The 13412-nt window shown below is 41.5% G+C and overlaps 1 protein-coding gene and 1 pseudogene across 2 annotated transcripts in view; both read left to right on the plus strand.

Annotated features, from left to right (window-relative positions):
* The window catches only part of CUNH1orf21 (chromosome unknown C1orf21 homolog), a 253360-nt gene that overhangs the window by 189111 nt on the left and 50837 nt on the right, over window positions 1-13412 (plus strand). The gene's annotated exons all lie outside the window — the stretch shown is intronic.
* LOC108512731 (tRNA (uracil(54)-C(5))-methyltransferase homolog) lies at window positions 746-10598 on the plus strand (annotated as a pseudogene).

Raw genomic sequence — 13412 nt, forward strand, 5'->3', positions numbered from 1 at the left:
TGTGTCCAAACCTACACAGATCACTGTTGTTCAATAGATTATGTGGCCATTTGTCCTTGGGACTGCAGACTATTTATAAATCTACAAGTAAATATTTTAACCAATCTGTGTGTGTAAATTTTCTGTTTAATGTTCATTTTGGAGTGTATAAAAATAAGGAGAGGACATTTAATAGATGGAATGAAAGAGATAATATATTAAAAGGGGAGGGGAAGCTTAGGGGAAGCTGGGGGTTAGAACTCCTTCCAACTTTTGTTGTACATTGTTTAAAATTGCGGATTAGGGTTATAAATGCTTTTGAGGAAGGTCTCAAGAGAAGATCCCCCAAGAATCTTCTCAAGAGAAGATTCCCAGCCAAGTAGGGAAGGGTACTCCTCAAGAGAAGTTGAGGTGCCCAGGCCAGCTGCTACACTGGCATTGGGAGGAGCACCACGTTCTGCCATGCCTGCCCCGCTGTTGGCTGCGTGTGCCGGGGGGTAGTAGAGGTGCCCTACTCAACAGGAAATGACTCCCTGCCACAGTAAACTGGGTCATCTACTGCCCTTTTGGTTTGCTGCCTTGATTTTGCAGGTTGGAGACATTAAGACATGATGAAACCAAGTGACACACTTCAAATCAGAGCCTAAGGAAGGGTAGTGACACATGTCAAGCATCTGCTGTGTTCAGCACAGTCCAGAGTGTGCCATATATATGAGCTTGTTGTTCTCACCTCAACCCTGAGAGGTGGATTTCAGTGTGTCTTTAGATGGCAGGCATTAAGAGAAGAGTCCTGACACACAGCCTCACATGCTTCCTCTCCAGGGTGGGTTTCCTCTCCAAACCAAGACTGCTTCCCTGGTGTGCTGTAAAACCACCAGGTTGGTCACAGCTCTTTTGGGGCATAGTATGTAAGGGAAATTTCACCCATGTGGTAGCCAAGAAGTGTCAAAAAGGACAAAAACGTCAGAAGAAACCAAGTCATCTGGGACTACTAGATGATTCCTGGCAGGAAAGGCTGGCTGGTGTTGTGATGCTGCTCTGGAGGCTGAACTATGAATGGCTCAAGGTGAAAATTTACAGACTAGAGTCTCACATTCAAATGCTTGATGGAGTCAATGTGACAACAGCTGCACCCAGATCTGAGGGGCTGCTTGTCTTCTCCATCCTACTATACCATCTCCTGTCATCAGTGGCTGCAGAAATAAGTCCACCTTCTCTGAATCAAGGTCCAGATGGCAATCCAAAGACTGTGGGATATGACCTGGGAACCTGAAAAGATGGGAACATCGTCTGTGTACAGTCTACGCATCTGAAAAACATCCCTTAGAAACACAATCAGGTGGCACAGTACGATGAAGTATTCCTTCCAACAGAGCCCTGCCTTCTATTTCATGAAGGTCGATACTGGTGTGAGCTCACAGTCCGCACCAATAGCCTAAGGCACACAATGGCTGTCATCACATTCCATCCCCAGGAATTAAGTCCAGGGGAGCTCCATGTTCAGGAAGAGACTGTAAAGAAATTTTTCATTAAAGGTCCTGGAACAGTCTATGACTTGACCTCAACTGACTTCCAGGAAAGCACCATGACCCGTTTTCAACCATCATCAGCCTGCCTACTAGCTCTTGTTTGGGGAACCTCATATCTTTAAAGATCTCCTGGGCTTGAAGGTCTGCATCTCTCCAGATGCCTTTTTCCAGATTAACACTGCTGGTGCAGAGATGCTGTACTGGATTGTAGGGAAGCTGAGTGGAGTGAACTCTTAACACCATCCTCCTTGCCATCTGCTGTGGAACTGGTGTGATCATCCTCCCTCTGGCTCAGCACGTTGCAGGTCCTTGGGATTTTGTTGGTGGGGCAGGCAGTGGAGGATGCCAGGCAGACTGCAGCCTACAATGGCATCACCAGCTTTGAGTTTCATACTGGTCAAGCAGAGATTTTTCCAGGCTACTAAAGTCAAAGGAAGATGGACAGTTAGTTGTTGCTATGGTGAACCCAGCCCATGCTGAACTGCATTACAAGGAAGTTCAAGCCATTTGAAACTTCAAGGCCCTCCGCACACTAGCTTTTGTTTCCTACAAGCCCCAAGATGAAACCACAAGGAATGAACCACACCGAAAGTTCCAGGGGCTAATCTTGAGACAACCAGGCATGAAGACTGAGCTGTGAAATTCCAGAGATGGCCTCAAGGCAGTTAATCTACAACCCAGCCATTGTTGAGATGACACTCAGCTGCACTCCAGGTACACCATGACTGAAGACAGCCACCAGAACAAGACACCCAGATCTTGTACCCAGCACACTCCTGCACACCTCCCATTCCATGTTCATCATTTTAAAAACCTCTCTCTAGCCTAAAGTTTGAAGTGATTCCCTTGAGGCTAGAGCCCAGGCATTCTCCTATCTGTTAGCATTTGACAGTGACTTTCCCTTTACCACATACACAAAAAAAAACTGTGGTAAAACATACATAACATAAAATTTATCATCTTAATCATTTTTGAGAATATAATTCAGTGGCATTAAGTACATTCACATTGTTGTGCAACCATCACCACCATCCATCTCCAGGACTTTTTTCATCTTGCAAAACTTAAACTTTGTACCGATTTAAACACTAACTCCTCCTTCCTCCCTGCCCCCGGTCACTGGCAAGCACCATTCTACTTTCTGTCTCCGTGAATTTGACTACTCCAGGCTGCTGTGCGTTTTAGAGAAGTTCTTACATGATGCTATGAGTATTATAAGAGAATAATACTTGGTATTTATTATCATTACAACCTAAAAGTCTTATGGTGAAAACATATCAAAGATATTTAGAGTAAAATGATGCATGTTAAGCTCTTTTTCCTCCTTGAAATAACTTAAAACCTATTTTTTAAAAAACACCCTGAGGTTCTTATAACTCAGCTTAAAAGTGATGGTGCCCATGCACTGGGGTGACTGCTGTTTCTTGCTCTGTTTTTCTCCCATGGAGCCACAATTGCAATTTTAGTCAAGGTTACAGTGAAAGCACCACTCCTTCCCTTTGATGGTCCTCCATTGTTGTGCGTCAGCTCCAAAGGTCATTCTGCCCTTTCTGTGCCCAGCTTCATTCTGAGTGGGAGTAACGTTGCTGAACCGTGTAGCACACAAGTAAAGGAGGACAAATGCTCTTTCGTTCATTCTTCCAGCAAACCTGTATTGAGTGCCTATCACATTACCTACTATATACAAAGATGGGTAAGACATGAACACCATCTTTAGGGGCTTGCATTTTATTAGGTCGAAGCATTTAAAGTAGCCTGTAGTAAGAAGAGACAGATATGTAAACAGATAAGCCAAGACGTTGGGATAAGTCTCTGCCAAGAACAGGGAGGGAGACAGTCGTTCTACCCAGGATGAGAGGGTGTCAGCATGGTGTTTCCTTTTGCTTTTCTTCACAAGCATGATGGAGTGTGCCATGCTACCTTGATAGCTTCTGCAGTTCCTTTTCATAGTCTCTGGAGGAACTGGAGTTGTTCCAGTGATACAGAGCAGTAGAGCAGGTGGTGGTTCGCTAATTTGGACAAGGCAGCAGCAGTTCCCATTGCCACTTGCTTCTCACTTCCATCATCAGTGGTCATTAAGTGAAAGTGTGCACATTTTCTAGAGCGTGGTTGAAAGTCCTTTTGTATACAGATAAGTTGAATTCTGTTACTTGCCTTATACTTTGTCAGAGGCTGAACTTTTCTTTGGAAGGTTAAATGAGGAAATGCTCATTCATTTCTGGATTACAGTATTCTCCTTTCAAATAAAATTACCTAAATAGACAGCTACTTAATTTGGGGGGAAAAATAAAATTAAACTCCAGACTGGGTGCAATGGCAGGTGCCTCTGGTCCAAGCTACTTGGGAGGCCGAGGATGGAGATCACTATCCTTGGAGAACTCCAAGGATGGAGTTCTAGGACAGCCTGGGCAATATAGCAAGACTTCCATCTCTAAAAAATAAAATAGATAATAAAACTTTGTACAACACAGAATGATGATAGAAACTGGTTGCGACAGGGTGGTACTATTTTGAAGACTGGGGCCAGGGATGTCAGAACAGTGAGCTAGAGTTGGTAAAGGACTCCCTGTTGTCAGTTCAGGAAGAGGCCATGTGCTGTGGAGAGGACTATGGCATAGCCATATGTCCTAAGCCAAAGCCTACAGAAGCCAAGAATTTAGGGCCCTTTAACTGAGTATTCAAAAAGTAGCATGGACACTGCAGTCTGGTCTATCCAAATCATCCTCGGAACTGCAGTTTCCTCTTGACAATAGATAAAGGATATTTATTTGAGGGAAAAGCTGCCACTTAGTTACATAATATCATTCTGCCTTGGTTACCCTGGAACAAGGAATTAGGTAGAGGTGGCAAACAAATTTTATACTATTTTAAATAAGATTTAAATATATATTTTTCAGGCACAACTTTTTAATTTTTTTATTTTCGCTTTGTTTTTAAATCAGTAAAAGACAATGGATCCTAGAAGTTGCAGTGATCTAAGTAGCAGCAAGTTTGTGCATATGTCCTTTCTGTTTTGTTCGTTTGAATGTTTAAATAATGTTTAATATGTTTAAATTATGTTAAATATGCTGAAATGTGTTAAATATGTTTATGTTTAATTTGTTAAATGTGTTTAAATTACACTTTTGTTTAAATTATCTCACTGCTGCCACAGGCCCCCTTGCGTGAAATTCTGCACTGTGCATACTAATTGTAGTAAAGTTACCCCTATATCCCAGGTGGGGAAAACAGCTCTGGAAGATAATTTCCACTGAAGTCTAACCAAACTTCATTAAATGGATTCTGGTAAGATTATAAATGACATGAAAAATAACATTTTAACATCAGGTCATCAATTTAAGAAAAGGGTATGCTTAGACATAGGTTTAAAGTTTTTAAAAAGTAATATTCTACCCTCCTATGGTCCTCAGAATTAAAGCATAGTGAACAGGAAAGAAAAGGAAAATAATGCAGCCGAGTGCTAAGGCAGAACATCTTGCCAGATGGAATGAAGGTGATGTATTCACAGTCATGGGTTGCTTAACCACCGGGAAACGTTCTAAGAAATGCATCCTTAGGTGATTTGTCGTCATGTGAACCTCATAGAGTGAACTTACACAGGTTCTACACACCTAGGCTCTATGGTGTAGCCTGTTGCTCCCAGGCTACAAACCTGTACAGCATGTCACTGAGCTGAATCCTGCAAGCATTTATACACAGTGATAAGTATTTGTCCATCTAAACATCTCTAAGCATAGAAAAGGTATAGTAAAAATACTGTATTATAGTCTTACGGGACCCCTGTCATATATGCAGTTCATCGGTGACCGAGATGCTGTTATGCAGCATGTGACTGTGTCTGACAACTGGCTCTCCCTAGTATCAACACCGGCTATATGTATTACTTGGTCAACTTGAATGACCTTTTAGAAGAATTTTGATTGCCTTTCGAGTGGGCGTTATCTTACCAGTTATATGTGGTCCCTCTACCCACTGTTGTTTGCTGGAGACACTTCATCCCTTTCCGTGACTTGCCTGGCCTTGACTTGCTTTGGGCTGGAAAGGGGCAGTGGCTGTTTCTCAGCTATGGCCATTGGGGGATTTCCAGGGTTCTTGCCCTGTCATTAAAATTGTGTGTCCCTTCTAGACCTCTCTCATCATTAGGTATTAGAACATAAGGGGGGAGTTTAAAAATATGTGGACTGTTCTTTTCCACATCCTCTTTAATTTACATAGATTTGGCCTTTTTAAGAATGCAAAATATTTGTTGAAAGAGGTAGACATGCAGAGTTTCTATCCCCTCTTGGCCAGTAACTCTATGGCCTTGTTTCCTTGATGTTCTTCTTAATGTTCTCATCTGTGGGAATGCTTACCTCATATAGTTGTTGTGAGGATTGAATGATAACAATTAATACAGATGTTTTGCAAGATTTTTTTAAAATTATGCTTCAGGCCGGTCACGGTGGCTCATGCCTGTAATCTCAGCACTTTGGGAGGCCGAGGCAATAATAGTAATGGCTGACATCTATTGGGCTCTTAGCACATGGCAGGACTTGTGCCTGGCATTTCGTCTGCATTAACTTAGTTAATGCCCACAGGCCTTAGTCAGGTGTCTGGCTCTTGGGAGGGGTGCTGTCAATGAGAACTCTTATTTTGGTTGTTATTGTGTTTATAATTACAAGAGACCATAAGAGACAAGGAATCAAAAGCTGTGTTTCTCCATTGTCAGATTATCAAGGGAACATCAGTGAAGAACATACATAAGACCTCATGTAAGGAACAAATCAAGCACGATTGTGTCTGTATTCTAGCAGTTTGTCATCTACAACATACAACTCCTTGAGAAAGGAGGCGTAGGAAGAGGGAACGAGGGAGTGCGAACATGTATATAGGAAAATGGACCAGTATGCATGCTGTTCTGTTCTGTTTTTTGTTTTGTAAGCATGTTTTCTGGAGGATGACTGTTGGACAGTAGATGTAGCACTTACATTTGTGAGTTTTCATTTCAGCAGTTTACTGCAGTGAAATTTAGAGAAATGGGATAAAGTCTCTAACATTTCTAGTAAGTTCTTTCAATCAGAAAAGCCTGGAGTTTGGTAAAAATCATTGTTGAAGATGATCATTGGTAAAAGTTTCTACTGCATTATGGTATAAGCCAGGAACCAAGCAAGATTTTTTTAAAATTATGCTTCAGGCTGGGCACAGTGGCTCATGCCTGTAATCCCAGCACTTTGGGAGGCCGAGGCAGGTGGATCATGAGGTAAGGAGTTTGAGACCAGCCTGACCAACATGATGAAACCCCGTCTCTACTAAAAATACAGAAATTAGCCAGGCATGGTGGTGCGCACCTGTAATCTCAGCTACTCAGGAGGCTGAGGCTGGAGAATCACTTGAACCAGGAGGCGGAGGTTGCAGTGAGCCGAGATCACGCCACTGCACTCTAGCCTGGGAGACAAAGCGAGACTCCTTCTCAAAAAAAAAACAAAACAAAAAAAAAACAAAAAACAAAACAAAAATGCTTCAGTCAAGTGTTTGCCACTTTGTATGTAAGTCTTCTGGTGCAGGCACTCTCTCAGTCCGTGACCTCTTTGGATGATTGCAGAGATCTTCTGTCAGAACCAACTTTGTTTCTAATGGAGGGAAAAAAGCTATTTTAATGTAGTCAGTATTGCTGTGTGTCATTGTAAACAGCCTTTTACCCTTTTCCATTTGCCCTGAGAATACTCACTGATGGCACTTGTAGCGGCAGCATTCACCCCAAGATAACTTTCACCATGCAATATCTCTTTTTATGTTATTTTCACATCACACTAGTATATCGACTTTGGAAACAGAAGATATTGTTCCATTCATAGCATTCTGTTTTTAGTAGTGGTATTTCCATTTACAAAATACAGTAATTCTCAATCACTGAAAATGTTAAGTCCTAGAAAATGTAACATTCCTACGCGTGATATTAACATCATTCTCGAAGAGTTCTTGGCCGAAGATTCATTTGATGAATCCGATTTTTCTGAAATAGACGTTTCTGATGATTCAGATGATTCTGATGTTAGTTCTGTTTAGAAATAACTCCAAAAACTGTTTGTATATTTTATTTTCACATTGAAAGTCAGATTTGCTTCAGCCTCAAAGAGCATGTTTACGTAAAATTAAGTAAGTGCTGGCAGCGAGCTTCACTTTTTTTTTTCTAAACAGGAAAAGGGTTAACAGTTACTTTGAACAAATAACATGGTAAGTAGTGAATAATGTGGAGTATTGGTGGCCTGGAATTTAAAATGATGACAGGTTCATTCATACCCCAAACCTCAGCATCAAGCAATATATCCTTGGTACAAACCTACACATGTACCCCCTGAATATAAATTAAAGTTGAAATATTTAAAAAATTGAAAATAAAATAAATAAATAATTCAAACTGCATCTTACTTCAAAGTAGAAATGAAGATAGGCCGGGCACCATGGCTCATGCCTGTAATACCAGCACTTTGGGAGGCTGAGGCAGGCAGATCACCTGAGGTGAGGAGTTCAAGACCAGCCTAGCCAACATGGCGAAACTCTGTCTCTACTAAAAAAAAAAAAAAAAAAAATACAAAAATTAGCTGGGCGTGGTGGTGCACGCCTGTAATCCCAGCTACTCGGGAGGCTGATACAGGAGAATTGCTTGAACCCAGAAGGTGGAGGTTGCAGTGAGCTGAGATCGTGCCACTACACTCCAGCCTGGGTAATCGAGCAAGACTCCGTCTCAAAAAAAAAAAAAAAAAAAAAATGAAATGAAGATAATATATGCTTTGGAAACATCAGAAGACTCAAACATTTTGTGATTCTAAGTGATTGTGAAAACTCTGATGTCAGATGCATCTGAAAAGTTTAAATTGTTTCATGAAATGTGCATATGGAAAAAGTAATACTTCTAAATATGATTTTTACACAATATATGAATTTAAATATATATATGTCACTGAATTAACAAACCATGTAAGTAGTCAACTGAAAGTTTCAACCGCATGCCTAAAGGATTATGTATTTATGTTTGCCAAGACACATTTCTGAGGATCTCATTGGAAAGACAGGAACCACTTTACATTCAGACCTATATGATTCATTAAAGCTCTTAATCATGTTCTTTAACTTTTTTTTCTTTGCCTTTTACTCAAGTAGGAAAAGATTTTCACTGAAGTGGAGAGGCAAGGAATGAGGGCAAAAGGAAACTGGCTCTTAAGACTGATTTGCCTAGCAGGACCTAGAGGGCATGAAAAGAATGGAGAGAATGTGCTTATTATATATTTAATGGACCCTTAATCTGAAAGCCTCCTAGTGAAAGAGCCTCAGAGGGAAGAGCCACGAGAGCAGCAGGGGACGTGGGTCATTTGTTCTCACTCTTTGTCCCTGACAAGCTGCTGTCCCTGTCGGGCTGCGGAGGGCCCAGTCTTGTCACTATCCCGCATCCACAGGATGAGCTCGGCTTGGGTGTCATAGGGGAATATACACCAAATTTGAGGGCAAGTGTGAAGAAAGATAGTATGGGAGTTTTCAAGAAAGCTTCTAAAAGGCCGAAAAGATACGCAAATGAAGAAACTTTGGGCTGAACACACCACTTTAAAGGACTACAGGATCAATTCTGTTTGCAGAGTTTAGAATGAAGATATTTCTAGCAGTCCATTTCTCAAAAAGGAAAGAAGGGAGAAAAAAAGAAAGGCGCTTAGTCTCTGTTGCCTAAATACCGTATTTCAATTTTGAAGAACATTTTTAACCCAAATTCTAGCTACAACCAGTCTCTTCCTAGCAGCCTTGGACTAAAAGTACCTCAGAAATAGAACAATGCCAGATTTGATTATTGACTGTTCAGATTGTGTGTAGAAGTCTAGTGACTGGCTCTACATTGTAAAATAATTATAGCACGACAGATATGACACTTGTATTAGCTGAAAAGCCAAGAAGGTGAAAGGGTACACTGTTAAAATATTGACTTCCCTTCATTTACTGTGACTTCTGATGGGAAGAGGTTGCAGAGGGGTATGGAAGAGGGTGTATGAGTAAGGACCTAAATTTACAATTAACCAGAACTAATCATAGAAGTGCTGGAAGAAGTAATACATGACAACAATCCATTTTTTCCATTAGTGAAAAACTTAAAACCCCTGTATGTGAAAACACAAAAAGGTAAAAAAAAAAAAACTAAAAGAATCATAATACATGCAACAGAATTCATACACTTTATATCTATATATACTAATAGAAAAAAATTTTAATATAAAGAGTTCATACCAGATGAATTAGAGAGGTTTTAGCTATGGCTTCTATTCTCCTAGCAAACTCCCTGACCTCTGCTAAGAAACTCCCTAACCCCTTCACACAGTGTAGGCGCCTGACTAAAGGTAGGCTAACCAGTGTTTCCCTGGGATGCTTGTAATTGATACAAACAGGAAGACTCTCTTGCCTGTTGGGCCACAGAAGTGGAAGGATTGAATCTGGGGTTGCCAGGAGGTCATGAAAAAAAATGAAACCAAGGTGACAAACAAAAAATGGGAGACAGGGGCCAGGCACAGTGGCTCAAGCCTGTAATCCCAGGACTTTGGGAGGCCGAGATGGGTGGATCACGAGATCAGGAGATCGAAACCATCCTGGCTAACACGGTGAAACTCCGTCTCTACTAAAAATACAAAAAATTAGCCGGGCCTGGTGGCAGGCGCCTGTTGTCCCAGCTACTCAGGAGGCTGAGGCGGGAGAATGGCGTGAACCTGGGAAGTGGAGCTTGCAGTGAGCCGAGATCGCGACACTGCACTCCAGCCTGGGCGCCAGAGCAAGACTCCGTCTCAAAGTCTCAAAAAAAAAAAAAAAAAAAAAGAATGGGAGACAGGGAGACAGAGGGCATTGCTTGACTCCCTGAATTCAGTCAGGCCCAAGCCTGATCAGCTTCATTGTTAGGTAAACCAATGTATCACTTTTCTGCAGAGGTAAAACAAGTTGAGTTTCTGTCACTTTTTTTTGTTGTTGTTGTTGACATAGAGTCTCACTCTGTCACCCAGGCTGGAGTGCAGTAGCACAATCTCGGCCCACTGTAACCTCTGCCTCCTGGGTTCAAGCAGTTCTCCTGCCTCAGCCTCCTGAGTAGCTGGAATTATAGGCCTGCGCCACCACATCCGGCTAATTTTTGTATTTTTAGTAGAGATGGGGTTTCCCAATGTTGGCCAGGCTGGTCTCAAACTCCTGACCTCAGGTGATCCACCCACCTGCGCCTTCCAAAGTGCTGGGATTACAGGCAGGAGCCACCGTGCCCCGCCTCTGTGACTTTTGAGTGAAGGAGTCCTAACTGCTACAGAACAGACAGTTCTCAGAACCTTCTATCCTCTCGCTGTCTTGCCAGTTCCTCTGCTCTGTCCTCATTGGCACTGCCCTCTGCATTGCCCTGGCCAACTGAAATTTCTTCTCCCTCTGTTGTCCAGGGTCCTCTCAAGCCTCCACTACCACCCAGCTTCAGGCCCGCCCTTGTGCAGTCACTGTCTATGGCAATGCTCGACTAACCAGACCGCCCTGTTTTCCTCCCCGGGGTTACTGCCGCAGGCTCCTAAGCAGCCTCCCTACCTCCAGTTCTCACGCGTGCTGCTGCCAGAGTGGGCTTTCGAGAACTCAGATCCATTTCTGTGACTTTCCTGCTTAAAACCCTTCAGAGGCTCTCCCCATGACTTTTGGAATAAAACCACAAATCCTTAATTTGTTTTGCAAGGCCCTGGGGATCTGGCAGAGATGCACGGCTCAGCTTCATCCCCCGCCGGCCTGCACTCTGTACTCCAGCCAGGAGCCAAGCCAATGCTATAAATGGGTTGAGACTTTTGGGGGCCTTGGGATGGATGAATGCATTTTGCATGTGGGGTGGGTGTGAATCTTTACAGTCCAGAGGGCAGACTATGGTAAGCTGAAGTATGATGTCCACATCCAAATCCATGGAACCTATAAATATGTTATTTTACATGGTAAAAGACACTTTACAGATGTGATGAAATTAGGGATCTTGGCTTTATCTCGAATGCTTTGAGTATAATCACAAGGATTCTTACAAGAGGGAAGCAAGAGAATCAGAGTTAGAGAAAGAAGATGTAATAACAGAAGCAGAGATTACACTGCTGGTGTTGAAGATGGAGAAAGGAGCTATGGACTGAGGCGGGTTGGTAATGTGTAGAAGCTCGAAAGGCAATGCAACAGTTTCTCTCCTGTTGCCTTCAGAAGGAAGGCGGCCCTCCAGAAGTGTCACGTCATAAATCTATGTCATTTTAAGCCACTGAATGTGTGTTAATTTGTTATAGCAGCAATAGGAAAATAATATAGCAGATTTTCTAGGCACTGACAGTTTTGGAATTAAAGAGAGTTGTGGGTGTGTCCAGCTCGTTCAGGAAGTCTGGAGTCTGATTTTAATTTTTGGCTGGCTTCTATGGCACAATGAGTGTGAGAAAATGATCTGCCTTTAAGGAAAACTAGATCATTTAACTTTTTGTTTTTAGCTTTGATATGTGCAGTTTCTCAATTTAGTGAAAAAAAAAACTGGCAAGGTTTTGGTTAGTCACAGAAAAAGTTCAGCAATTCTGCGCAAATGGTGGGTTTTATTTGTTAAAATATCAAAGACACGATGGATGATACATTTCTTTGTTACAGTATTTTGTTAACTTTTATCAATGTAATTTTATTTTCTGGCCATATTTTATCCACCAGAAAATCTAGTTTTAAAACATGTTTATTGTATTTTGTGGTAGTCAGGTTTTGTTTGTTGTTTGTTTTGTTTTATTTTTTGTTTTTTTTTTTTTAGACAGTCTTGCACTGTCACCCAGGCTGGAGTGCAGTAGTGCCATCTCAGCTCACTGCAACCTCCACCTCCTGGGTTCAAGCATTTCTGCTGCCTCAGCCTCCGAGTAGCTGAGATTACAGGCACCTGCCACCGTGCCCGACTAATTTTTTGTATTTTTAGTAGAGGTAGGGTTTCACTATGTTGGTCACGCTGGTCTTGAACTCCTGACCTCGTAATCCGCCCACCTCAGCCTCCCAAAGTGTTGGAATTACAAGCGTGAGCCACCACGCCCGGCCAGTAGTCAGGTCTTAAATGCAGTCTCCTGGGCACCAGGCAACAGGCATAGTTAATAGTTGAATTCCTAAGATCTTTGGTCTTATTTTGAATCACAGTGTGAATGTGATTCCCATTCACATGTGTTTTGTCTCATTTGATAATCGGAGAGGAGAAATGAGAAATAGAGAAAACAAGGCAGGGTTGTATGTATGCAGCTTTCTGGGGTATAAACCACAGATTTTGTCTCTCTTCTATTTTATTGTGTCCAAGTGGCACTGTTCCACTACAGTAAGCTAATCAAGTACTTTTAGTTTGTTTTGAAGTTTAAGCTCCAAGTGGCATTTTGGCCCAGTTTAAATTATCAATATAGCTTTTTCTATATTTCTGTGAAATAGACATATGTTCGTAACAAATAAGATACTTGACAGAGTTGCATATCAGACTACTAATAAGAGGAGACCTCTATGATTAATCTTAGATAGTTAGATAGTTCTGTGTTCAAGAGTACATTCATATTTTATTAATTAGCGTTATGGTAGTTATTAAAGTTATTCATAAATATTCCAATTCTCCTCCTTCCAAGCACAAGAGTAGGATTGTATAAAGGGGCTTCAAAAAATTCATGGTAAAATGGAATTAAAAAATAAAAATATAAACTTTCTCAACTTTCTCAACATAAGCTCTGTCACGTTTGAGACAGTTTTGTAAGCAATTATATCTGTCATTTAGTCCATCCCTAAAGAACTGACGACCTGGCATCCATTCTCTTGTGAAGGTTAAAAAAAAAAAAAAAAAAAGAACTGAAGGTCTTGGGAATTTAACCATATCAATGCAGTTTTTTTTGGTTTTGTTTTGTTTTTTTTATAAAT

The sequence above is a fragment of the Rhinopithecus bieti genome, unplaced genomic scaffold (assembly GCF_001698545.2).
Source record: "Rhinopithecus bieti isolate Rb0 unplaced genomic scaffold, ASM169854v2 scaffold_27006, whole genome shotgun sequence".
NCBI lineage: Eukaryota > Metazoa > Chordata > Mammalia > Primates > Cercopithecidae > Rhinopithecus > Rhinopithecus bieti.